At 35.8% G+C, this 25,962-nt stretch overlaps 1 pseudogene; it reads right to left on the bottom strand.

Moving 5' to 3' along the window:
* Positions 1-17,426: 17,426 nt before the first annotated feature.
* Positions 17,427-25,368, bottom strand: LOC139479891 (uncharacterized; annotated as a pseudogene).
* Between the last annotated feature and the right edge of the window lie 594 nt (positions 25,369-25,962).

Raw genomic sequence — 25,962 nt, 5'->3', positions numbered from 1 at the left:
TCCTGCAACAGTATTATAACGGCTGGTTAACTAACGTGTGGTTAAATATTTAACGGTTGGTTATGAGTTAACCTGACGTTAAAATTACCGGGTTCTGAACAACCGGGCCCAGATCGATAACCCACTCAAAACACTGGACTCAACCCATGCCGTTTCACTCAGGATATTTGCTCACACCAAAGAGTTCGCGTTTTATTAAGTCATGGTAGAATGCGCGTTCGGTTCCAAATTCAATTTAGCGGGGTTAAATCTACAGGTAACCTAGCTCTACATTGAAAACACAGTATGTTTATCTCCTAATTGCAAAGACAATACAAACATTTGACTGATTTGAGTTGTAGACTGACAAATGGCAAGTGTGTTTCATGCATATGCTCTCATATTCACAAACCAAATTCAGGTATACCACGTGTGAAGCAGTATGAAGGTGAGAACTGAGAAGCCAAATATGATGTGCATTCACATACGAAAACAATAGAATGCTTTTGTGCGTGTCCTTTCCTCAGAAGAAAACGTACATAACAACCAGACAGTTTAACAGACATAAATGTTAGATGACATGTCATGTATGTTCCTGACTTCAACAAAGAGCATGTTGTAATTGGTTTAACAATCCCAGCTGAAAACCGCCTCAACATCACTGTATATTTGAGGTTAAACAAAGGAGGGTTGGGGAAAAAGGGCATTGCCTAAAAGTCGGGCCGGGCCGGGCCGGGCCAAAGTGTTATTGGCTAATTACTTCATTATCCTCGATCATACCTACATATTATTGATGCAACATACACACATGACATAACTGAACAATCACCAACCAAAAACGTGCACCATAATTTAGGATTTCGGAGTAAATCACTTGAAAACCAGAAAGTGGAGCTGTGTGTAGGCGTCGCTGATCTAGGTTACATGTAAAAGAGCAATCGTTAAACGAAATAAGATTTGAAACGTATCAAATACTTCTAGCTATCGTGATACAAATTTCCATCTGTCGGCATAGCGTTTATATTTATAGGTACGTACTATATCTAAGTAAATACCACTTTATAATGTCACTGTTCATCGTATTTAAAGCAGACACGTTGGCTAAAGTAGACCTCTTCTCCCTATACTCCCAACAGTCTCACACGTGTGTAGCGACCAGAACTGGGATACGACCAGAACTGGGATAAACAGTCCACAATTTCGCAAAATCCCATTTACTGCGGTAATGCTTTCGGTTAGCTCTAAAACACATGGCGATATATATGCGGAGTATGATTTAGTTTATATTTTTTGGGGGACCGTACTGAATATGATCTTTTGTATATTTCCATGTCCCATTCCAAATAAATAACGCACATTAAATTCTTCACTATAAATTGGAAACATCTGTAGTTATTATTATTATTTTGTTATTTTGTACTTGACAAATATTAACACGCCTTTCTGTGCGGCAATTCACATTTATGCCCAAATGTCACATTGTCTGTCCGATATTTCTTTTAACAAATTATGTTATAATTAGATCAATAATTGAAATCAAGGATGTGTTTCTACATCACATTGTGGTCACAATAGTGTATAGAATGTAATGGAATCGGCCATATTACAAAAGTAAAAGCGGTAACTCGAGGGGTTTATGAAATATTTCGGATTGTGGCCGTTAAATAAAAGAGCCCCGACACATTATGCATTCCATTTAGATTTTGTTTTGTTTGTAACTGTAAACAATTTTCCGTATTCTGTTGTTTGTGGGCCAATTTAACGTGCGGTCTCCTCCAATCCCACGATCTGAATAGAAATGCAAAACATGTATCCTCATTAATTTATTTAATGTAACTGTGCTGAATGGAATCCTTGTAATTCACACATGAGTAGATGTGAGAAATCATATTTATATAATTTCAAAACAATTATTTCACTTGCCTCTGTATTTAGACAAGCTCTTTCCACTTCTTTTAATTAGTTCGATGGGTTAATTGTATATGGTTTGCCAGAAGATTGAGGCGAAAATTACACAAGATGAAAGTGTTTTATAATTCTTCTTTACAAAGTTACGGGGAAGTACACAGGTACATCGGACATAAAATATACATTACTCAGAATGAAACGCGGGGTGTTGTATATCAGACATGTTCTATACATCATTATAAATGAAAGACGCGGGGGAGTATGTATATCGGATATAAACTATACATCACTCAGAACGATAGATAACGATAGAGGGTTTGTATCGGATGTATTATATTTTACATACTTCAGAATGCTGTAGATGCAGACCAATGTAAGCTTTGAAACATGCTAAGAAGTATCCAAGCTTGATATTGACGATTGTTTCAGAATGGCATTCTACCCACATATACAAGTTAGTGGTAACCTCAAATACCTCCTTAACTTAACCCTATCACATATACATGATGCAGGTAATGCAAGTTCAGAAGTTTGGTGTGCAAATTTATAATAAATGTATAAATATAAATGTAGAACTAACAGATATAAGCGGTAAGACGGATATGACTCCTCATGCACGCATGCATGCACCGGTAAACCAGACCTAACAGAAAGGAGTATAGAGTTACTCCATAGTGTTTTAGGAACCAGGCAGCTTCAATTTGAAATAAAGGAAAGATATATTGAAGCAAGTCGAAATAATATATTTATATATCTATCCTAAAATCATGATGATCCATGGACAGTGCATTGTGTATGTCTATGTTGGGCATTGCTTAAAACATACCCATCGCTTCGCTTGTCATGTTAGGCGACAATCGATGGTTGGTTGGTTGGTTGTTTAACGCCGCACTGAGCAATATTCCAGATATATGACGGCGGTCTGTAAATAATCGAGTCTGGACCAGACAACACGGACAATCCAGTGATAGACATCATGAGCATCGATCCATGCATTTGGGATACGATGACATGCATCAACCAAGTCAGTGAGCCAGACCACCCGATCCCGTTAGTTGCCGTTTACGAGAAGCATAGTCGCCTTTTAGGGCAAGCATGGATTGCTGAAAAGACCTATTCTACCCCGGGTCTTCACGGGCACCACAATCGATGGACCGGGTGGGCATGCTTGTATAGTGACTTCGTTAATTGTGTGTCATGTACCCCGATATAAATACATGTAAATAAACGATTGGTTTAAGTATGAACAACGTCCCACGCCGACATGTACGATGTCTCGCAATCAACCAAATAACGAACCTGACTACCCGAGGCTCGTTAGTCACCTCTCATTATACGATTCTAAGCCGGACTCCCCATCCGATCATGGGAATATTACCTGCATGGTCAGCTTTGCTGTTACTGGTTCTTGCAGTAAAATGTTGGTCCACATGGGCAGAGAGCAAAATAGTGATTGATATTATAAGCAAACATCCAGCACGTCGGAGGACCTTGAACCTCCGATCCATGAAGTCACCTAGTAAGACAATTAAAATTAAGCATGTGTTGCTGGGGACCCCTTCTACACGAAATCAACTGCCTGAGTGGTCTAGTGGATAGACGTCTGCAGAAGGAGTGAGTAAGTGGGTGAATATGTATTTACACTGCTTTTAGCAGCATCCCTGGATTATCATGGCACGGGACACCAGAAATAGGGTTTACTCATTGAACACATGAAGGGAATCGAACCCGAGCCTTCGACGTGACGAGTAAACCCTTTGACCAATAGGCTAACCAATCGCACCCCAGACAGCGGAAGGTAAAATACACGGAATAAGATAGTACACGTGCTTGACGATTGGCATTACATGGATAAACGTGGATAAACACAGTACATATTCTGTTTTACAAAACTCATGTAAGAATCCATGTATTACCTTCACCCTCACTGGGTAAATACAAGAATTTCTGAATACTGACACTCCTTGTGTAACACACTTATTGGTATAATATTCCCTAGAAAAGTAACAATCATGACCTCCCTCAATATTTGCTAAGTTTGTGGTCCTAATCACTTTCAAAAGCTAAAAATAATGATAAATATTCAACAGTTAATAAATTTTAAATGTGTTATGACGCTTCTGCATGGCTTAATTACAGTAATACAAGGGTAAATATCTAACCTATAATTAATAAAAATCAGCTACAAGTATTCCATTATTTGTACATGTGAAAGGGCTATCCCATTTCTGGTCAAAGGGACATGAGTGATAATATAGTAAAAGGTCTCTTATAAATAGCAGTATTGACCCATTACATTAAGATTCTGCTCATAAGTGCGAAATATTATTTACTATCATCAACCGACAAGAAATCTTAAGATTCCATTAAATGTAGATTTTAAAGGCATTATCCCACTTCTGGTCAAGGTGATATGAGTCATAAAATAGTCAAAAATCTCTTAAAATTAGAAATATTGTCCTATTACATTAAGATTCTGTCCACAAGTGTGAAATGTTATTTAATATCATCAACTGAGAAGAAATCTTAAGATTCCATTAATTGTAGATTTTAAAGGCATTATCCCACTTCTGGTCAAGGTGATATGAGTCATAAAATAGTAAAAAATCTCTTAAAATTAGAAATATTGACCCATTACATTAAGATTCTGTCCACAAGAGCAAAATATTATTTACTATCATCAACCGAGAAGAAATCATAAGATTCCATTAATTGTAGATTTTAAAGGCATTATCCCACATCTGTCACGTTGATACAAGTTATAATATAGTAAAAAATCTCTTAAAATTAGAAATATTGACCCATTACATTAAGATTCTGTCCACAAGAGCAAAATATTATTTACTATCATCAACCAACAAGAAATCTTAAGATTCCATTAATTGTAGATTTTAAAGGCATTATCCCACTTCTGGTCAAGGTGATATGAGTCATAAAATAGTCAAAAATCTCTTAAAATTAGAAATATTGACCCATTACATTAAGATTCTGTCCACAAGAGCAAAATATTATTTACTATCATCAACCGACAAGAAATCTTAAGATTCCATTAAATGTAGATTTTAAAGGCATTATCCCACTTCTGGTCAAGGTGATATGAGTCATAAAATAGTCAAAAATCTCTTAAAATTAGAAATATTGACCCATTACATTAAGACCTTTGTTCATAGGTTTGAAATGTTATTTACTATCATCAACCGACAAGAAATCTTAAGATTCCATTAATTGTAGATTTTAAAGGCATTATCCCACTTCTGGTCAAGGTGATATGAGTCATAAAATAGTCAAAAATCTCTTAAAATTAGAAATATTGACCCATTACATTAAGATTCTGTCCACAAGTGTGAAATATTATTTACTATCATCAACCGACAAGAAATCTTAAGATTCCATTAATTGTAGATTTTAAAGGCATTATCCCACGTCTGTCAAGTTGATACAAGTTATAATATAGTAAAAAATCTCTTAAAATTAGAAATATTGACCCATTACATTAAGATTCTGTCCACAAGAGCAAAATATTATTTACTATCATCAACTGACAAGAAATCTTAAGATTCCATTAATTGTAGATTTTAAAGGCATTATCCCACTTCTGGTCAAGGTGATATGAGTCAAAATATAGTCAAAAATCTCTTAAAATTAGAAATATTGACCCATTACATTAAGACCTTTGTTCATAGGTTTGAAATGTTATTTACTATCATCAACTGACAAGAAATCTTAAGATTCCATTAATTGTAGATTTTAAAGGCATTATCCCACTTCTGGTCAAGGTGATATGAGTCAAAATATAGTCAAAAATCTCTTAAAATTAGAAATATTGACCCATTACATTAAGACCTTTGTTCGTAGGTTTGAAATGTTATTTACTATCATCAATCGACAAGAAATCTTAAGATTCTATTACCTGTAGATTTTAAAGGCATTATCCCACTTCTGGTCAAGGTGATATGAGTCATAAAATAGTCAAAAATCTCTTATAATTAGAAATATTGTCCTATTACATTAAGATTCAGTCCACAAGTGTGAAATATTATTTACTATCATCAACCGACAAGAAATCTTAAGATTCCATTAATTGTAGATTTTAAAGGCATTATCCCACTTCTGGTCAAGGTGATATGAGTCATAAAAAAATCAAAAATCTCTTAAAATTAGAAATATTGACCCATTACATTTAGATTCTGTCCACAAGTGTGAAATACTATTTACTATCATCAACCGAGAAGAAATCTTAAGATTCCATTACCTGTAGATTTTTAAGGCATTATCCCACATCTGTCACGTTGATACAAGTTATAACATAGTAAAAAATCTCTTAAAATTAGAAATATTGACCCATTACATTAAGATTCTGTCCACAAGAGCAAAATATTATTTACTATCATCAACCGACAAGAAATCTTAAGATTCCATTAATTGTAGATTTTAAAGGCATTATCCCATTTCTGGTCAAGGTGATATGAGTCATAAAATAGTCAAAAATCTCTTAAAATTGGAAATTTTGACCCATTACATAAAGATTCTGTCCACAAGTGTGAAATATTATTTACTATCATCAACCGACAAGAAATCTTAAGATTCCATTAATTGTAGATTTTAAAGGCATTATCCCACTTCTGTCAAGTTGATACAAGTTATAATATAGTAAAAAATCTCTTAAAATTAGAAATATTGACCCATTACATTAAGACCTTTGTTCATAGGTTTGAAATGTTATTTACTATCATCAACCGAGAAGAAATCTTAAGATTCAATTAAATGTAGATTTTAAAGGCATTATCCCATTTCTGGTCAAGGTGATATGAGTCATAAAATAGTCAAAAATCTCTTAAAATTGGAAATTTTGACCCATTACATAAAGATTCTGTCCACAAGTGTGAAATATTATTTACTATCATCAACCGACAAGAAATCTTAAGATTCCATTAATTGTAGATTTTAAAGGCATTATCCCACTTCTGGTCAAGGTGATATGAGTCATAAAAAAATCAAAAATCTCTTAAAATTAGAAATATTGACCCATTACATTTAGATTCTGTCCACAAGTGTGAAATACTATTTACTATCATCAACCGAGAAGAAATCTTAAGATTCCATTACCTGTAGATTTTTAAGGCATTATCCCACATCTGTCACGTTGATACAAGTTATAATATAGTAAAAAATCTCTTAAAATTAGAAATATTGACCCATTACATTAAGATTCTGTCCACAAGAGCAAAATATTATTTACTATCATCAACCAAGAAGAAATCTTAAGATTCCATTAAATGTAGATTTTAAAGGCATTATCCCACTTCTGGTCAAGGTGATATGAGTCATAAAATAGTCAAAAATCTCTTAAAATTAGAAATATTGACCCATTACATTAAGATTCTGTCCACAAGAGCAAAATATTATTTACTATCATCAACCGACAAGAAATCTTAAGATTCCATTAAATGTAGATTTTAAAGGCATTATCCCACTTCTGGTCAAGGTGATATGAGTCATAAAATAGTCAAAAATCTCTTAAAATTAGAAATATTGACCCATTACATTAAGACCTTTGTTCATAGGTTTGAAATGTTATTTACTATCATCAACCGAGAAGAAATCTTAAGATTCCATTAATTGTAGATTTTTAAGGCATTATCCCACATCTGTCACGTTGATACAAGTTATAATATAGTAAAAAATCTCTTAAAATTAGAAATATTGACCCATTACATCAAGATTCTGTCCACAAGAGCAAAATATTATTTACTATCATCAACCGAGAAGAAATCTTAAGATTCCATTAAATGTAGATTTTAAAGGCATTATCCCACTTCTGGTCAAGGTGATATGAGTCATAAAATAGTCAAAAATCTCTTAAAATTAGAAATATTGACCCATTACATTAAGACCTTTGTTCATAGGCTTGAAATGTTATTTACTATCATCAACCGACAAGAAATCTTAAGATTCCATTAATTGTAGATTTTAAAGGCATTATCCCACTTCTGGTCAAGGTGATATGAGTCATAAAATAGTCAAAAATCTCTTAAAATTAGAAATATTGACCCATTACATTTAGACTTTTGTTCATAGGTTTGAAATGTTATTTACTATCATCAACCGAGAAGAAATCTTAAGATTCCATTAAATGTAGATTTTAAAGGCATTATCCCACTTCTGGTCAAGGTGATATGAGTCATAAAATAGTCAAAAATCTCTTAAAATTAGAAATATTGACCCATTACATTAAGATTCTGTCCACAAGAGCAAAATATTATTTACTATCATCAACCGACAAGAAATCTTAAGATTCCATTAAATGTAGATTTTAAAGGCATTATCCCACTTCTGGTCAAGGTGATATGAGTCATAAAATAGTCAAAAATCTCTTAAAATTAGAAATATTGACCCATTACATTAAGACCTTTGTTCATAGGTTTGAAATATTATTTACTATCATCAACCGAGAAGAAATCTTAAGATTCCATTAATTGTAGATTTTAAAGGCATTATCCCACTTCTGGTCAAGGTGATATGAGTCATAAAATAGTCAAAAATCTCTTAAAATTAGAAATATTGACCCATTACATTAAGATTCTGTCCACAAGTGTGAAATATTATTTACTATCATCAACCGACAAGAAATCTTAAGATTCCATTAATTGTAGATTTTAAAGGCATTATCCCACGTCTGTCACGTTGATACAAGTTATAATATAGTAAAAAATCTCTTAAAATTAGAAATATTGACCCATTACATCAAGATTCTGTCCACAAGAGCAAAATATTATTTACTATCATCATCCGACAAGAAATCATAAGATTCCATTAATTGTAGATTTTAAAGGCATTATCCCACTTCTGGTCAAGGTGATACGAGTCATAATATAGTAAAAAATCTCTTAAAATTAGAAATATTGACCCATTACATTAAGACCTTTGTTCATAGGTTTGAAATGTTATTTACTATCATCAACCGACAAGAAATCTTAAGATTCCATTAATTGTAGATTTTAAAGGCATTATCCCATTTCTGGTCAAGGTGATATGAGTCATAAAATAGTCAAAAATCTCTTAAAATTGGAAATTTTGACCCATTACATTAAGATTCTGTCCACAAGTGTGAAATATTATTTACTATCATCAACCGACAAGAAATCTTAAGATTCCATTAATTGTAGATTTTAAAGGCATTATCCCACTTCTGGTCAAGGTGATATGAGTCAAAATATAGTCAAAAATCTCTTAAAATTAGAAATATTGACCCATTACATTAAGACCTTTGTTCATAGGTTTGAAATGTTATTTACTATCATCAACCGACAAGAAATCTTAAGATTCCATTAATTGTAGATTTTAAAGGCATTATCCCACTTCTGGTCAAGGTGATATGAGTCATAAAAAAGTCAAAAATCTCTTAAAATTAGAAATATTGACCCATTGCATTCACATTCTGCTCACAAGTGTGAAATGTTATTTACTTTCTGCAGCCAACCAGAAATCTTAAGATTCCATTAATTGTAGATTTCAATGGCATTATTCCATTTATGGTCGAGGCAATGTGAGTCTTAATATAGTCAAAAATCTTGTAAAATTAACAGTATTAACCCATTGCATTCACATTCTACTCACAAGTGCGAAATGTTATTTATTATCTTCAGCCGAGAACAAATCTTAAGATTCCATTAACTGTAGATTTTAAAGGTGTTATTCCATTTATGGTTGAGCGAGGAAGTGACTATGGTTTTATGCTGCTTACCAATATTCCAGCAATATCACTGGGGGACACCAGAAATGGGCTTCAATCATTGTACCCATATTGGGAATCAACCCAGGTCTTCGGAGTCACGAGCCAATGTTTTAACCACTAGGCTACCCGACCGCCCCCACTTATGGTTGAGGTGATATGAGTGATAAATAGAGGTTATCACGCGAGTGTGTTTGGGGATGGTAAATATCCTGTATTAGGAATAAATATTGTATTTAGCGAGCCTTGGCTTGTTAAATACATAGTAATTGATATTTCTCCAGATTCTGATCGCTGAATGACAAGGGCGATGCCATGTTTGTTTATAAACAGTGAAAGTAGTCCCAACTTGACCTTTGATATTTGCATCTCTATCCGCATATGACCCCAACGGATATCGTTTTTATCCATTGGCTTTATTCTGCTGAGAAACCTACCCATTTTATGATAATACAGTATAAAATCTCATAAAATTAGAAATATTGACCCATTACATTCAGATTCTGTCCACAAGTTTGAAATGTTATTTACTATCATCAGCTGAAAGAAAATCTAAAGATTCCATTAACTGTAGATTTTACAGGTGTTCTCCCTTTTTCTGGTCGAGGCCACATAAGTAATAATATATACTGAACAACAAAAGTTCCTGTGACATTAAATATGATTTAATGCAAAGTTATGTTTTTTACCAAATCTGAAACAATTGCTAAGATTGAAATATATGCCTGATATCACTAAGAACCACTATTCCATGAACAAAATATTATCTTTTAATGGTATCCCTAGTCAAAAATTAACTAAGATATTACAATACATCTATCAAAGTCTACGAGTGCGTAGTAAATTACTTAGTAAATCCGATATGTCCAGAAATAATTAGTTGTTTTGAAACTTTCGCATCTAGATCAGGGGTATCTACATTTCATTTTTGTCGGTTTGTTTCTACTAGAAATGCATATACATTTAAATTGTCAAATTGTCATGACATGATGAGTATATTACTGATAGATCCTTTTGTATTGAACGTCATGCTATGGCTGAAAGCCTTTGCGACATAAAACTTCATATTTCCATTCCATTCCTTTTGTATTCCTTTTGTATTTCATACTACTACTGCTGTCACTGTGGTTATTACCACTGTTATTACAATACTTCTATTACATGTCAAGCATCATATTAGTTATCCAATAATTATATAATGCGCTGTACAGCTGTAAATGATATTGTTTATCTGAATGTGTATATGGGCCAATGGCCTTTCATACAATAAAGATTGATTGACTGACTTCAGAAAAAGCGTGATTTCATAAAAAACATGAACATGCCAAAATGTCAATTTACAAATCAATAGTGTGTGTGTCCACCTCTGGCTGCAATGCAAGCAACACGTCTTCGTCTCATGGAATATACCAGGCGTCGCACAAAGTCATGTGGGTTATCTGTCCATATCTGCTGGAGCATTTTTGAAGTTCCTGCTGGGTCTGTGGAACACGTGGTTGACGTCGAAGGCGCCGATCCATCTCATCCCATATGTGCTCGATTGGTGAGAGATCAGGGGAGTGAGCCGGCCAGGGGATGACAATTACGTTGGTTTGTTGAAGAGAATGCTGAACAAGTCGAACAATATGAGACCGGGCATTGTCATGTTGAAAGGTAATGCCTGGGCCATGACAACGACAAAACGGTAGAACAACAGGGCCAGTGATCTCGTTGCGGTAGCGCTGTCCAATGAGATTTCCCTTTACCACTATCAAACAGGTCCTCTGTCTTGCTGTAATCCCACCCCATACCATAATGCTGCCGCCCCCGAACCAATCTTCTTCCATAACACAACGATTGAAGTAACATTCACCTTGACGTAGGTACACGAATCCGTCCATCGCTTTGGCTGAGGTGAAAACGAGACTCGTCAGTGAATAGAACTTGTCCCCACTGCATGGCCGTCCAGCGTAGACGCTGTCTACACCAGTGTAGACATGCTTGACGGTGGTTTCCTGTCAAAATGGGACTTCTGGTGGGTCTTCTGGCGACAATTCCTGCACATCTGAGGTGGTGAGGTACGGTTTGTGAAGATATTTGTCAAAGGCCAGGGATGCTTCTTGCAGTCACTGTTGCTGGCTGAAATCGATTTCGTAGGTGTATTGTTCAAATCCAGTTGTCTTGTCGATTATTGGTTATGCATGGCCTGCCACTGCGAGGATGGTCTCTGACTGCATTCGTCTGTTGCCAATGTTGCCATAAACACCAAATTGCTCACAGGCGCTCATTTTCGGACAAGCGTTGCATTTCGTAATGTGGAATAATTGCGTAAATTTGTTGTTTTTCTGAGTGGTTGTTGTCAGCACGATGCTAAACAATGCACATGGAATCCAGTTAACACACATGTTTTTATACCCATTCTTGGGTAGTGAAATGCATGGGGCTTGCATAAAAGTCAACTTTTGCATCGAATGCATGCTTTTCTGTAGCAGTTGCGTTTTTGTGACTAGATTCCATACATGTACTACAATATTGAAAACCAAACGTCACTTGTTTGAAAAATACACTAAAATATTGGTGTCACAGGAACTTTTGTTGTTGAGTATAGTACCTGGCAAATGAAATGAGAACAAAGAAGTACTGCTTATTACCATAGTTAATGTAGAGATCTACTTGAATGTTGAGGTAAAATGTACATATTGATAATCTATGTCAGGCAGAATAGTTTCTTTTTGTCTTTGCTTCAGGAGTTCACAAAGTATTAGTAAGAATTAGTCTTCAGGCGAATCATATGTCCTGTGATGAAAATATGAGGGCTATATTGAATTTTACTTATCGCGTACATGATGACACTTTCAAAGACATGTTAGGAGGGGTTACTTTGATCAGAAACATTATTCTTCAAGGTCAAATTGTTGGTTCTCAAACTCGCTCCAAGAGAGCATTGCTACCTTTTATTGGTGAATTCTCACACAATTTATTTGGTGCCGCCCTGACAGCGACGTGAACATAATACGACAACATATCAATATCTTATCAAACAGAATGAGAGCTGAAGAAGCAGCTTTTAATGTGTCACAGGATTACATGGGTTTGTACATATTTAAGGCTAATGACAGAATGGATGGTTTGAAGCAAGGTATAATTCAAATAATTCCAGTAAAGTAAAATTATTTTTTTCTGCTACAACATTAACAATATGAGCGAATGACCTTGCTTAAATTTACACTGAGGTTCTCACACCCTTCATAGAGATAGTTCCTCCTTGGAATTCAAGTATCAACAATCTCCTGAGCAGTAAGAGATCTGAACAGACAACTAGTCAGTAGTAATTAGGGAATCATCTTGTGACATGTTTATGGCTAGTGTGTCAGGTCAGTGCTAGCAGTAGCTCGCCTGTATTCAGTTGTTTGAACCCTCAACAGACCAATGAACCCTTCAGTATAAACTATCAATTTCCACTTTCCCCAGTTTGGCTTTAGCAAGTCTAGAAATAGACAAATACACATATCCATGGAAGGTGGTAATACATCAATCTATACAGATGTTCACAGGTCATAATCAACCTAGGACATTTTATACACAATATCATCATACAATCTACACTAAATGGAATGTTAAGATTTCTTCTTGGCTGATGATAGTAAATCACATTTCAAACTTGTGAGCAGAACCTGAGTGTTATGGGTCAATGTCTAATTTTAAGAGATTTTTTGCTATTTTATTACTCATATCCCCTCGACCAGAAATGGGATAACACCTATAAAATCTACAGTTAACGGAATCTGAAGATTTTCTTTTGGCTGCGGATAGTAAATCACATTTCTAGCTTGTGAGCAGATTCTGAATGCTATGGGTTAATATTTCTAAGTTTAAGAGATTTTTTACAATATCATTACTCATCTCCCCTCAGCCAGAAATGGGATAAAGTCTATAAACTCGACAAATAATGGAATCTTAAGATTTCTTCTTGGCCGATGATAGTAAATAACATTTCTAGCCCGTGAGCAAAGCCTGAATACTTTGAGTCAAGATTTCTAATTTCTTGTCGGTTGATGATAGTAAATAACATTTCAAACCTATGAACAAAGGTCTAAATGTAATGGGTCAGTATTTCTAATTTTAAGAGATTTTTGACTATATTATGACTCATATCACCTTGACCAGAAGTGGGATAATGCCTTTAAAATCTACAATTAATAGAATCTAAAGCTTTCTTCTCGGTTGATGATAGTAAATAATATTTCACACTTGTGGACAGAATCTTAATGTAATAGGACAATATTTCTAATTTTAAGAGATTTTTGACTATTTTATGACTCATATCACCTTGACCAGAAATGGGATAATGCCTTTAAAATCTACAATTAATGGAATCTTAAGATTTCTTCTTGGTTGATGATAGTAAATAATATTTCACACTTGTGAACAGAATCTTAATGTAATGGGTCAATAATACTAATTTTAAGAGATTTTTGACTATATTATGACTCATATCACCTTGACCAGAAGTGGGATAATGCCTTTAAAATCTACAATTAATGGAATCTTAAGATTTCGTCTCGGTTGATGATAGTAAATATCATTTCAAACCTATGAACAAAGGTCTAAATGTAATGGGTCAGTATTTCTAATTTTAAGAGATGTTTGACTATATTATGACTCATATCACCTTGACCAGAAGTGGGATAATGCCTTTAAAATCTACAATTCATGGAATCTTAAGAATTCTCCTCGGTTGATGATAGTAAATAATATTTCACACTTGTGGACAGAATCTTAATGTAATGGGTCAATATTTCTAATTTTAAGAGATTTTTGACTATATTTTGACTCATATCACCTTGACCAGAAGTGGGATAATGCCTTTAAAATCTACAATTAATGGAATCTTAAGATTTCTTGTCGGTTGATGATAGTAAATAATATTTCAGACCTATGAACAAAGGTTTAAATGTAATGGGTCAATATTTCTAATTTTAAGAGATTTTTTACTATATCATGACTTGTATCACCTTGACCAGAAATGGGATAATGCCTTTAAAATCTACAATTAATGGAATCTTAAGATTTCTTGTCGGTTGATGATATTAAATAACATTTCACACTTGTGGACAGAATCTTAATGTAATAGGACAATATTTCTAATTTTATGAGATTTTTGACTATTTTATGACTCATATCACCTTGTCCCGGAATAACACGAGTTGGTCACGAATGATATAAACACATCGCGTACAAAGTCAAGGACGAAAGTAAGGGACGTTATTCTAAATAACAATGACGAGACCTTTGACCGAACAGCATATGCGTTCAGCATTTAACATGCGTGTTCAAGTCTGATGTAAGGTAATGTATAAGGTAGATTTTTGTGTTTATGTCAAAAGTCAAGTTTATTTTAGTGTGAACACCAACATTAAACGTGGAAACACTCAAAACAAAAATTGTTCAGCAAGCAGCGCACCCACAAGCAAGTTTTTATGACAATCTAAGCTTGTTAAGTTTGATTTGTTACGAATTAACCAAGGACTTAAATACAATATAAAGCTATTAGTATTTAGATGATGAAATTATTTCTTTTATTTATCTAGATCAATAATTCTTTTCAAAATTTAAAAGTGACGCTAATTTTCGTTCTCAATGAGAGATAATTTAGTAATTGTCAAGTTATCGGGACACGCCACAAGTTAACGTGAACACACATATAATGTCATTTTCTATCCTTTTAAATTACGTAGAGCTAATAAACTGGTTTGTCTGATTTAAATCTGGCTGAGGAGCGAAATACTTTGTAATGTGTCAAATCTATTCCAGAACGTAGTTCGATGATGTTTGGCTTGTCTGACAGAATTGCTGAGAATAATTTACTAGTATTTATCCGTTGACCCTATACGTTTACGATGGTATTGTCTGAATGGTCTCAAGTATATCTATATCTTATTTTAAACATAAAACGGGATGATGTAAACTTAAATCTAAAAAAGATCACACTATTTTTAAAGCGGTTTATTGAATGCAAAGATTATTGTGTTGAAAATGTGTAATTTATATTGATCAGTCAATTTCATTCAATAAACATTTTTTCTACGAACATATATTGGAAAGTGAATTTTGGACAATGTGCAAACTATGCTACATTTTGACGAGAACCCGAACGAGCATGGGACGAGAACCCGAACGAGCATGGGAACCCATTTTTATTTGATTTGTCGATACGAAAATCTGTGCTTAACTTTTGCTGTCACAATTTCAGTAAATTGTTATATTTAATGGAAAACATCTATATGCCGTTAATCACCTGTTTTTAAAGAATGCAAATGTTCAACAGACAGTTTTTAATCACTTTTTATCAAATATTGTCTTTCAATAGGATATAGATAACATAGGTATTGAATTTAAAACGAAACAAATTACAATTACTTTTGCAAGAAAAATATTAGATATTGTATACAAATATTTGATCACATGTATTTCCTTGTTAAGTCAATAAATACTACACTGTATAGTTAAAATTCAATTATTAAAACCACCCGTCCCACACGATTTTAGATGTAAAAACTTATGCGAAACCTTTATGGGTATTTTTACATATGTAGATTGATATAATTTTATAAAATGCGAAAATAAAGACTAAAGCATTGACACAAATGCGATCCAGAAAATATAACAGCGGAACTCTGCGCTTTATGAAAACTACCATTGAGCAAGGTGTCCCGGGTGAATACAAAGGGAAACCACTCTCAACTAGAATTTGAACTAAGATTAGCCCCCCCCCCCCCCCCCGAGCTATTAATAAGGTCACGGTCATTACTGTAGCCTGCCGACACCTTCCGTTTTTATCCTTCCCAAATTATCGAAAAGGTATGTTGTTTCACACTTCTTCAGCATGGACTCGGATAGAAAAATATTGTAAGCTATCGACTCCACAGTTTTGTGTATCGCTGTCGCGATTACGAACATTTTTGACGTCAAATCCTTGATGCGTTCTTCGTGTTTTCGAAGTGTACATTGAATCACTCAGTTTTACAAAATGAAATGTCAATGTTTGAACGTAAAGCGGACTTGTTGTTTGGCAAAATCTCTATGGAAAAGTATGCCGCCATCATGAATGAAGATAAAATAAACTTACGACAGGTATAGGGCTATCTTAGATTTACGACAAACTTAAGATATCTTAGGGCTACGATAGTTTCGGAAATAGGCTACGATAGCCTACGATAACTTTACGATAATCTTAGGGCTACGATCGTTTCGAAAATCTAGGCCCTGATCCGTTTAGGATGAGCGTAAACATATCGTTATCTGACTTCTATCTGCTGACACATGAATATCAGACAAAAGACACGCCTTATACGAGAAATCCTTGGCTGACCCTGCCACCAGCTCACTGATTCTAAAAAATGCAAAAAATGCAAGCAGGTATGCAGCTGTGAAAAGAGACGTTTCGTAAGTTGAAGCACAAACTACCGGTAATGACAATAACAGACAATAAGTCAATTGTAATTGGGAGTCGAGTGTCAGCCTTCTGTTTCTGTCTGACAAATCCAATCAAGGCTTTCTGAATAAGAAAATGGGATGTTAGGTCATGCATACCATGTAACTTTTGCCATGTTGTTAATGCCGATATATACGACTTTGCCGTGCGAGGAGATGTTCCTGTTAAGGAGAGACGAGCGATAAAATGCATAAGGTGATCAACCGGGGCGGGCCAAATGTGTGGCAGGCTGAAAGAGATGCGGAAAAACATTAAATGCCTTTTGTGCAGACTCCTACAGGTTCCATGTGTTTAGTGCTAGAGAGGACTGCACTAGACGTTGCACCTCTGTCGTCAGATCTGCCATATGTCCTGTGGTATGTGTGCTGGTATAACGCTGCTTCCTTGAGCCTGGACCACTGAAATCTCGAAAATGCATCAGCTATAACGTTTGCATGCGTAGGAATATATGATGCTTTGAACAAGATATTATGTTGTAAACAGAGAAGTATCAGGCGCCTAAGCAACGACATAACTCGTGGTGGTTTTGCTGTTTGTTTATTGATAATTGCTACCACTGCTTGGTTGTCACAAACAAACAACATTCGCTTGTTTCGTAGATGTCTGCCCCACAGTCTTACTGCCAATACAATTGGAAAAAGCTCCAGCTTAGTGATGTCCTTAGTCCATTATTCTGCACCCACTCGTTAGGCCATCTGTCATTCGCCCATCTACCCATAAAAAAGGCTCCGAAACCATGGTTACCTGACGCGTCGGTAAACAAATGTGTATCCGATGAGTTGATCCACTCTGAATCTATAAATGCAGAAGTGCCATTGTGGTTTTGAAGAAATTGCCGCCATAAATTGAGGTCCTCGCGTATGCCTTGTGTTATCCTTATTCTATGGTGAGGTTTTCACCCTCTGCGCTGTGCGTCAATGAGGCGTCTTAAAAAGGCACGACCAGTCGGAATTGCTCTACATACAAACTTAAGTTTTCCCACCAAAGACTGCAAGTAGTGTAATGTTGTTTTCTTCTTAAAAGGTGATAAAAGAGCATCTATTTCCTGAGTAAGCGGCACGACCTTGTCCATCGGTATGCTAAATTTGCGCTTTGACCGTGTCTATTGTGATACCCAGGAACGTCATGTTTGTTGTAGGTAGCACCGTTTTGTCCTTTGTGACAGGAACGCCCATGTTTTGTAATAACTCCAGAGTTTGTTGACACTTATCAGAGGCTAGTGCTGCCAATGCAAAATCATCCAAATAATGTTGTATGTTATCATTTTTGGTGTATTTCCTGAGTACCCACTGCAAAAATGTGCAAAGTTTTTCAAATGTTGCACATGATATGGAACAGCCAAATGGTAGACATTTGTCAAAGTAGAAATTATGTTTGAATTGTATGCCCAGAAATTTAAAGTCATCTGGTATAGGTATGAGGCGAAATGCAGACTTAATATCGAATTTTGCCATGTATGCACCCTTGCCTATTCCTTGTATCGCGGATAGCACCTGGTCAAAGCTAGTGTACTTGACTGTTGACACCTCGTGTGATATGTAGTCGTTTACAGACTCTCCCTCAGGGTACGACAGATGGTGAATATGTCTGAACGTTTGCTGAACTTGTTGATTATTTTTATTTGACTTCTTCCGAACGAGACCGATTGGAAAACTATCATATCGTGAAAGGGTGGTGCTGTAAATGGACCTGCAATTCTACCTAGATCAATTTCTTTTTGTAACATTGTTGCCACCATGTTTGGATGTTGTTGGGCGGATTTTAAATTGAATGCCATTCTAGGACCCGGTGGACCCGTATACTGTAGTGGAAAACCTTGAGAAAAACCATCCGATAAAAACATAGCATCTGCGACGTAGAAGGGGGTGTAAATACTGAGCCAATGTGACAATACACGCATACTAATGGGTGTTAGTGCTAGGCCTTGAGTTGGTATTGTTTGCGTTGGGTTTTGTTTGAGTACGGGGGGTTGTAACGCCCCATTTTTGACGAAAGCATGTGTGTGCGCCGTGGGCAGTGCTGTCACAGACGTTGTACATCCGAATTTGTTAAAATCCCAGCAAAACTTTGGGGTGCTACCGGTATTTGCACTACCCGTGTTGACATTGTTGCGGTTGGTGGTAGTGGTGTTGTTTGTGACGCGCGCGTGTGCTGCTTGTTGATTTGGAAGCATATGTTGTAACCATAAATGGCCATCTATTGCCCACCAGGAGCGAGACGGGTCGCGTTGCATCCTTTGCCGGAAACTACGTTATATTGCAACCATGAATCTCCGCCGAACCGAATAGCAGCTCCCCTGATTGTTTCGATGTAGGTAAGCAGATCCTGTATCTTATCCGGGTGTTTTTCTATGTATACGCTCATGTAGACGTTAAACGCCGATGTCCATGCACCAATGCCTAATGGACGCGTTTGTTGTTGTTTGGGTTTAAAAATAATCTGACATGTGGTGTCGAGCGGCAATGTAAATGCCGACATCTCTTGAGGTGTCTGATTTTGGGCCGATATCAGTTGTTTGAGCTCGAAGAAATCGCCGTTGTGTATTTTTTCCCGTAGTTGTTGGGAAACATGTGATCCGATGTGTTCCGCTCTGACGTTTAACCCCCTGGATGCCACAGGGACATATATGTCCCTCCTCTACAACCCTCACTTTGAAGTCGAATAAAATTCAAAATGCATCACCCACACAACTACACTTTACAGTTTTAAATAAGGTGGGAAATTCCCTGTTCTGTGATATCATCCATTGGCATTTTAGGCCAAGCAAAAGTACTGAACATGACCTCTGAAAATTAGGTACATCGTAAATGTTGCCATTTTTTACACATTACTAAGTTCATATAACCAATGTCCATGAAAAGCCGTTTCATTTTATTTTTTTTATAACTAGAACAGAATAAATTACTTTAACAAAATGGATAATATTTTTGGATAAAATATATGCACACATTTCTGAAATGTCTTGGTCTTGGATTTGTCTTTTATGTCTTTGGATACAGAGAACAGATATCCAACGATTCGCCAGGTGCGCGTTAGTCACAAACAATTTACGAAGTATTGCTCTCGTTTTGCATTATATAATCAATGGTTACATTATTTTTTTTAATATTTTGATCACAGGATAGTAAACAGTTTACTTTATTTGTCCAGGAATTGTAAAATGTATAAAAATAAAACCCATGCCAGGTACCCCGTTGGTTCAAACGTATACGATTATCCTGATAATTCTATACCAATAGAGCCTTTTTTGCATCTTTTATTGTGTCAGAAATAATAACATAATAATGAACAAATATATCGTTTTGAAATATTCTTTTGGTAATTTCATTACGTAAATTGATGCCAGGCAGGTGCGTGTCTTGTCCAATTAAGATACACGATAAACTATCTAATTGTTTACCTATTCAAGACATTATTTACTTGGTGAGAGCAGTCATTTTATGTTGTGTCGAAAAAGCGTCAAATTCTGTTCCACACATCGAGATTTTCCATACTATGAACGAAAATTAGGGGAGATATATATTAATCAAAATACCAGTGTCGTCTTTTTCCGACGTTATCAAAGACATAAAACCAGCCATGACGTCAAAAGGAATCGTGTTATTTTTAGGGTATTTCATTACATTTGATTGAGTGTTCCGCTCTGACGTTTAACTGTAGACAGGGTGTATTTGTTGCGGGTATGCCAAACAGGGTTGAATCGTTTAACCCTCATGGTGCCTGGACGTCAGTCAGCCTGCAAACCGCTCAGTGCCGCACTATGCTGACGTCGCGGTTACAAAAACGTATACATTGTATCAAAAGTGTTGCAACGTCTTTATTTCTTCACACAATGTAACCAAATTGTATAACATGCAACTCGAGTTGATTGTCTTTCGAACAGTATCTAAAGTCACCAAATCCAAAAGATCTATGCACTGCCCAGCCATCGATAAATGTGCTGGTATTATAAGTTTCCTACTTTTCCACATTAATCGTAATATGAACGCTCCCGAATATGGCAAGCAAAGTCAAGTAAGCGCCCTTGTTTGAAATCTAAATGACCAATAATTCATATCATTGGCAAGTACATGTCCTAACAGTGATAGACATATGATATTTATGTTGAAGTACACATTCACTGAGAATTTTCCGTGAGTTATATTTACCGATAAAAAAACCCGATGAAATTGTGCGTGTTTTTGACGTCAAAACAAAATTGACGGAAGTGGTAGTGATTAATTCATACGCAGACTGTTTCAAAGATTATGTCACAAAACGAATGACAGTTTGGAATGTATATCGTGAAGAAATCCCAGTTACGTCCATGTATGTTTCAATGACCGTGCTCTTTTATTAGTGATAAAATCAACTTCCGGGTAATTGACATCGTACATTTTCAAAGGACAAAATGTGAAAGATCGCTAAACAGCCCTGACAATACTCAAATTGACATCGCTCAATATCGGGCATCATTGTTATTTCTTAATAATTAACAAGATTATACTAACGTAATACCACCCAAGAGTAAGTACATGTAGATTCAATCAAAATTGTTGAAACGTTTTCATGGGCAGCAAATCTATTCAACAAACCTATTTTCGATCACTCGCAACTCGGGCGCCATATGTCATTGTTTCACTATGAACACCAGAAAACATACATCCTCGTATCAGCTCGTATTTCGCACTTGGCTGCCTAACTTAGACCTTTGCTCAAAATATACTTGTATGGCCAGTCCATGAAATACCACTTTTTCTTTCATTTATTCATTTGATTTATAAATACGACTTTAGAAGTGTATTTACACCTATAGCTAGGTATGTACATGTACATTAAAGGACATACGTGATAGTTTATTTCCACTAGTTTCCCATTCCATCCCATTCTACTGAAGGAAAAGTTTGAAATAGATAATGATCGTAGGTCAATGAAAGTAATGGAATTATTTGTCATAAAAGGAAAAATATATTCTTGGTATTGAACTCCGAAAATTTAACCAGCAAAATCTTACATAAAAATGGTTTATTATGTCTTTCCTTTTTTTTCTTAATTTTGGCCTAGCTAAACAACAGCTTGGAGGGAAGATATACAAATTAAAATGGTGAAAAAAACCCACAAGAATGTATTGATTTTGCTCTTAGACAAATATTTATTTAAAAAGAAAATCTATTTCATACCTAGGATAAAAAACAAAGTAGAATCTAATTACTACTATATGTCACTGGTCGAAGTATTTGGTAATTTAGATAATGCAGAGTGAAAAAAGACATACATATAACTATATAAAACATCAAAACGAAGTCACATTTACACTAAAAACTTTTTGTCTTTCAGAAATTGATTATCTATATATTGTGAGAAGATCTAATTACTTTTACTGTTTATGTTATAAATTGGACCATTCGAGATTCCAATAGATGAAGCTAAAATATTTTAAAATCTAGGTGGTTTAATATTGGATCCATTTTGACAGCTTTCTCACTGTACTCAACTAAATGCATATTATTTTTTTGGAATATCAATTTAAGCCTTCAAACATATATGAAAAGCACATGTCAACATACCAAAATTAGAAAACTGCGCCAAATATTCTAAATATTCTATTCGGTCGCCGTAGACATTTTCCAATCGTGATGTACTAGATATGCTTTCTAGTTCAGTCAAAGAGAATATTGTTATTTGGAAAATGAAACCACTTGTATCCATTATACTACCACAACATTAGATCAGCTGTTTCAAGTGACGTCATCCACGTCACAACACGCGAGGTCAAATCACGCGCACCTGTCCAGACGACAAATTCACAGCGGCGGGAAATCACCGACAGTCTATTAGCCTATTTGAATAAAATTGCAGATTGTAACGAAATAAAATTAATTGTACTCATTGCTGACATTTCAGATGACATATCAAATAAGAGTTGAAGACTTCCAATAGATTATCATACGTTAATCGAGAGTACAGTGTACATAAATAATTTGTAAATCTAATATCATTTTTTGATCTAATATCCATAGCAGAATGTTTGAAAACGAGCTATAATATATTCCATTTTCTGAAGAGATTAGTAATGTGTATTTGATGATATATATGCATACACAATTGGTTATCAATTATCTTCTACAATCACAACATGTACTATGTACATTAGACTCATGGAAAATACTATTTCAGCAAACCAATCACACCGCCATTATCACAGTTTCAATGAGAGGAAAAACAAATCGAAATTGAACTTAAAAGCACAGCGTATCCATAAGCGGTTAATCCAAATACAAAAAGGTATTGATGTCATCATTGTAGAAGTTATGTTGATGTTTTCAGTAGTTGCATTATGTTTGTATCGCGTGTACCATCGACAGAAACGGGGCCTGAGCTACCACATGTGGAACCGACCTTGACACAATTTGTTTACAATATGGCGTCGACTCACGTTAGATGTCGTGGCCACACTTCTGAAATCTCCATTTGCGACAAAATGTGAAACAGTTAGGGCAAGTCACTCACACGGTCAGGTAGTTTGAGCAATCACACATGACTCTTAGTCATTTCATATGAAAAAAGTAGCAGTTATTTGTCTGAACGGGCAAGTATGTAGGACAACCTGTAAACAAGAAATCGCGGCACAGATATGAGGCGAACGTGCCCTGTCGATCACTTCGGGCTTGGCCATTCAATGTTTTAGGTTTTGATCATGAACCTCCTGCCCATAAATATACACAATACCAACTTAATATTAACGATTATAGCTATCTTTCCATATCTTTGATTTGAATATTTTCTGTAATTCAGCATCATAAATAAAAAGACAATCTGCACTGTCGGTTGGTATGTAGCGCCGTGCTAAATCGCCACGACACACAGTCGATAAACATATGCAATACTTGGAACAAAAAACTACCGTGGCCGACTAAACGTTAGTACTCTTACGCCAATAACTGTACAGTGGGGACAAGTAAATCATTTCTGATCAGCACGATCAGATTTCTTTTTCAAATTGGCTGTCTGATATAATAATAGTTACGTGTATGTGACATGGGTGCATAATAAACATTGCCTTCGTTCGCTTGGTGTTCAAACATGGCAGAAAAAGACCGAGAAGCGCGGTAACCACATTACTAATCTCGCCATATTTCGCAATCCGTAGCACTGCATAAAATATGAGTTACACGATATTAAAGTTGAGATGATTAGGGTGATGATGGTTATAAATTCATTCAATGTACGTCATAAATGTAATGGAAATATACACTGTCGTTTTCTCATGTGTACCGACCATTCCGCCATTACCGATAGTCGATAAAAGTATACAAAACGTGTAAATAAACTTGTTCGTAAGGAGTGAACAGAATTGTATTTACGTGAATAAGTATACAGTTGGGAAAAATATGTCTTTCTGATCACTCAGGTCATATTTTTTCTTATGAACAAGGATTTTGTCTGAAAATATTTACGTGTATGTGACATGGGTGCATAATCAAAATTCGCCGTCATTCGCTTGGTGTTCAAACATGGCAGAAAAAGGCCGAGAAGAGCGGTAGCCACTTTACTAATCTCGCCATATTTTGCAATCCGTAGCACTGTATAAAGTACGAGTTACACGATGTTAAAGCTAAGATGATTTGGGTGATGATGGTTATAGTTTTGACTTAGCGCACTCAGTGTTGAATATCAAAATTCACAGTTTAAAAGGGGCATTTTCTCGGGACCATATATGGTCCCCTGGCACTATGCGGGTGTGAAAAGTGAGGGCGCATATATGGTCCCGTGGCACCAAGAGGGTTAATTCATAGTTGCGAAAGGATTGAGTGTTTGTGTTTGTTGTTGGGACGGATGCGTGTTATGCATGTTTAGGGTGTTTTCGGATCCTTCTCTGTTTGTTTGCGAGTGTTCGCGTGCAAATGTACTAATGTTTATGTTGTTCGCGTGCAAATGTACTAATGTTTATGTGCCCTTGATTGTTTGAAGACCTATCCCCAGTCAGCGTCTGAATGCGTTCCGGCATATGCGTGTCCCCATTTGTGAGCGTGCTGTTAGCAAGCATTGCTGTATTTGTAGGAAGCACTGTCGTAGCCGAGTTTGCATTATGCATAATATTGCTCAAATTACTACAAACAAAATCGCTATCCAACGCAGCTGCTGTGTTTTGGGGTACTCCGTCTCCGCTGATCAGTCGTGTGCCACTTGGCGCCTTCAAGTCTGTTCCAACCACATTTCTTCTAACCCCCGTCCTACTGGCTTTTGGACCCTTAACCAGTCGGGGGGCCAGCGCCGCTTTCCTTTTAGGAGGCATCCCTCATACACCAAACAAACGAATGAGGTGAGGTGAAATCGCTATAGAGGTGAAACCGTAAGAGGTGAAATTCTAACCGCCAGACGCGTTGTGTTGTTAGAATGACTTGACGGTTGGGGGGGTAAAAGTAGTGACGTCATGAGACCAAGGGTAGTGACGTCATGGGAGAAATGACGTATGGTTGCCATGGAGAGTATTTTGGCTGGTCTTGTGAGAGAAGAATGTTTGTAAACAAATGGTGGAATGTGGTAAATGGGAATAGTTACTAGTATTTGTTATGCGGAGCTGACCATAAACCGATTTAGCTAAATAATGCTAAATCATATTAGTATTGCTTCTAGAGTGAGAGCCTTGTTTAGATTGAGGGTGGTTTGTAATGCGATGTGTTAGGTAGTGTGTGCAGTGGATGAGTGCATGTTCTGGGGTTTCTAGTTGTTTGCGGTGTGTGCAGTTACCTGTAGTGTGTTTTTTTTTATAAAAAAATTAGGTGGTTATTTAGGTTGGTGTGTCCTGTTTGGAGTTTAGTGATTACTCTGTCGATTTATTTTGATGGATGGAGAATTTTTGGTTTGGTTAGTGGTTTGATGAGCACTT

This window comes from Haliotis cracherodii, unplaced genomic scaffold (genome assembly GCF_022045235.1).
Source record: "Haliotis cracherodii isolate W230 unplaced genomic scaffold, xgHalCrac1.p SCAF_4, whole genome shotgun sequence".
In the NCBI taxonomy this organism is placed as follows: Eukaryota; Metazoa; Mollusca; class Gastropoda; order Lepetellida; family Haliotidae; genus Haliotis; species Haliotis cracherodii.
This window is presented reverse-complemented; position numbering and strand designations above follow the sequence as displayed.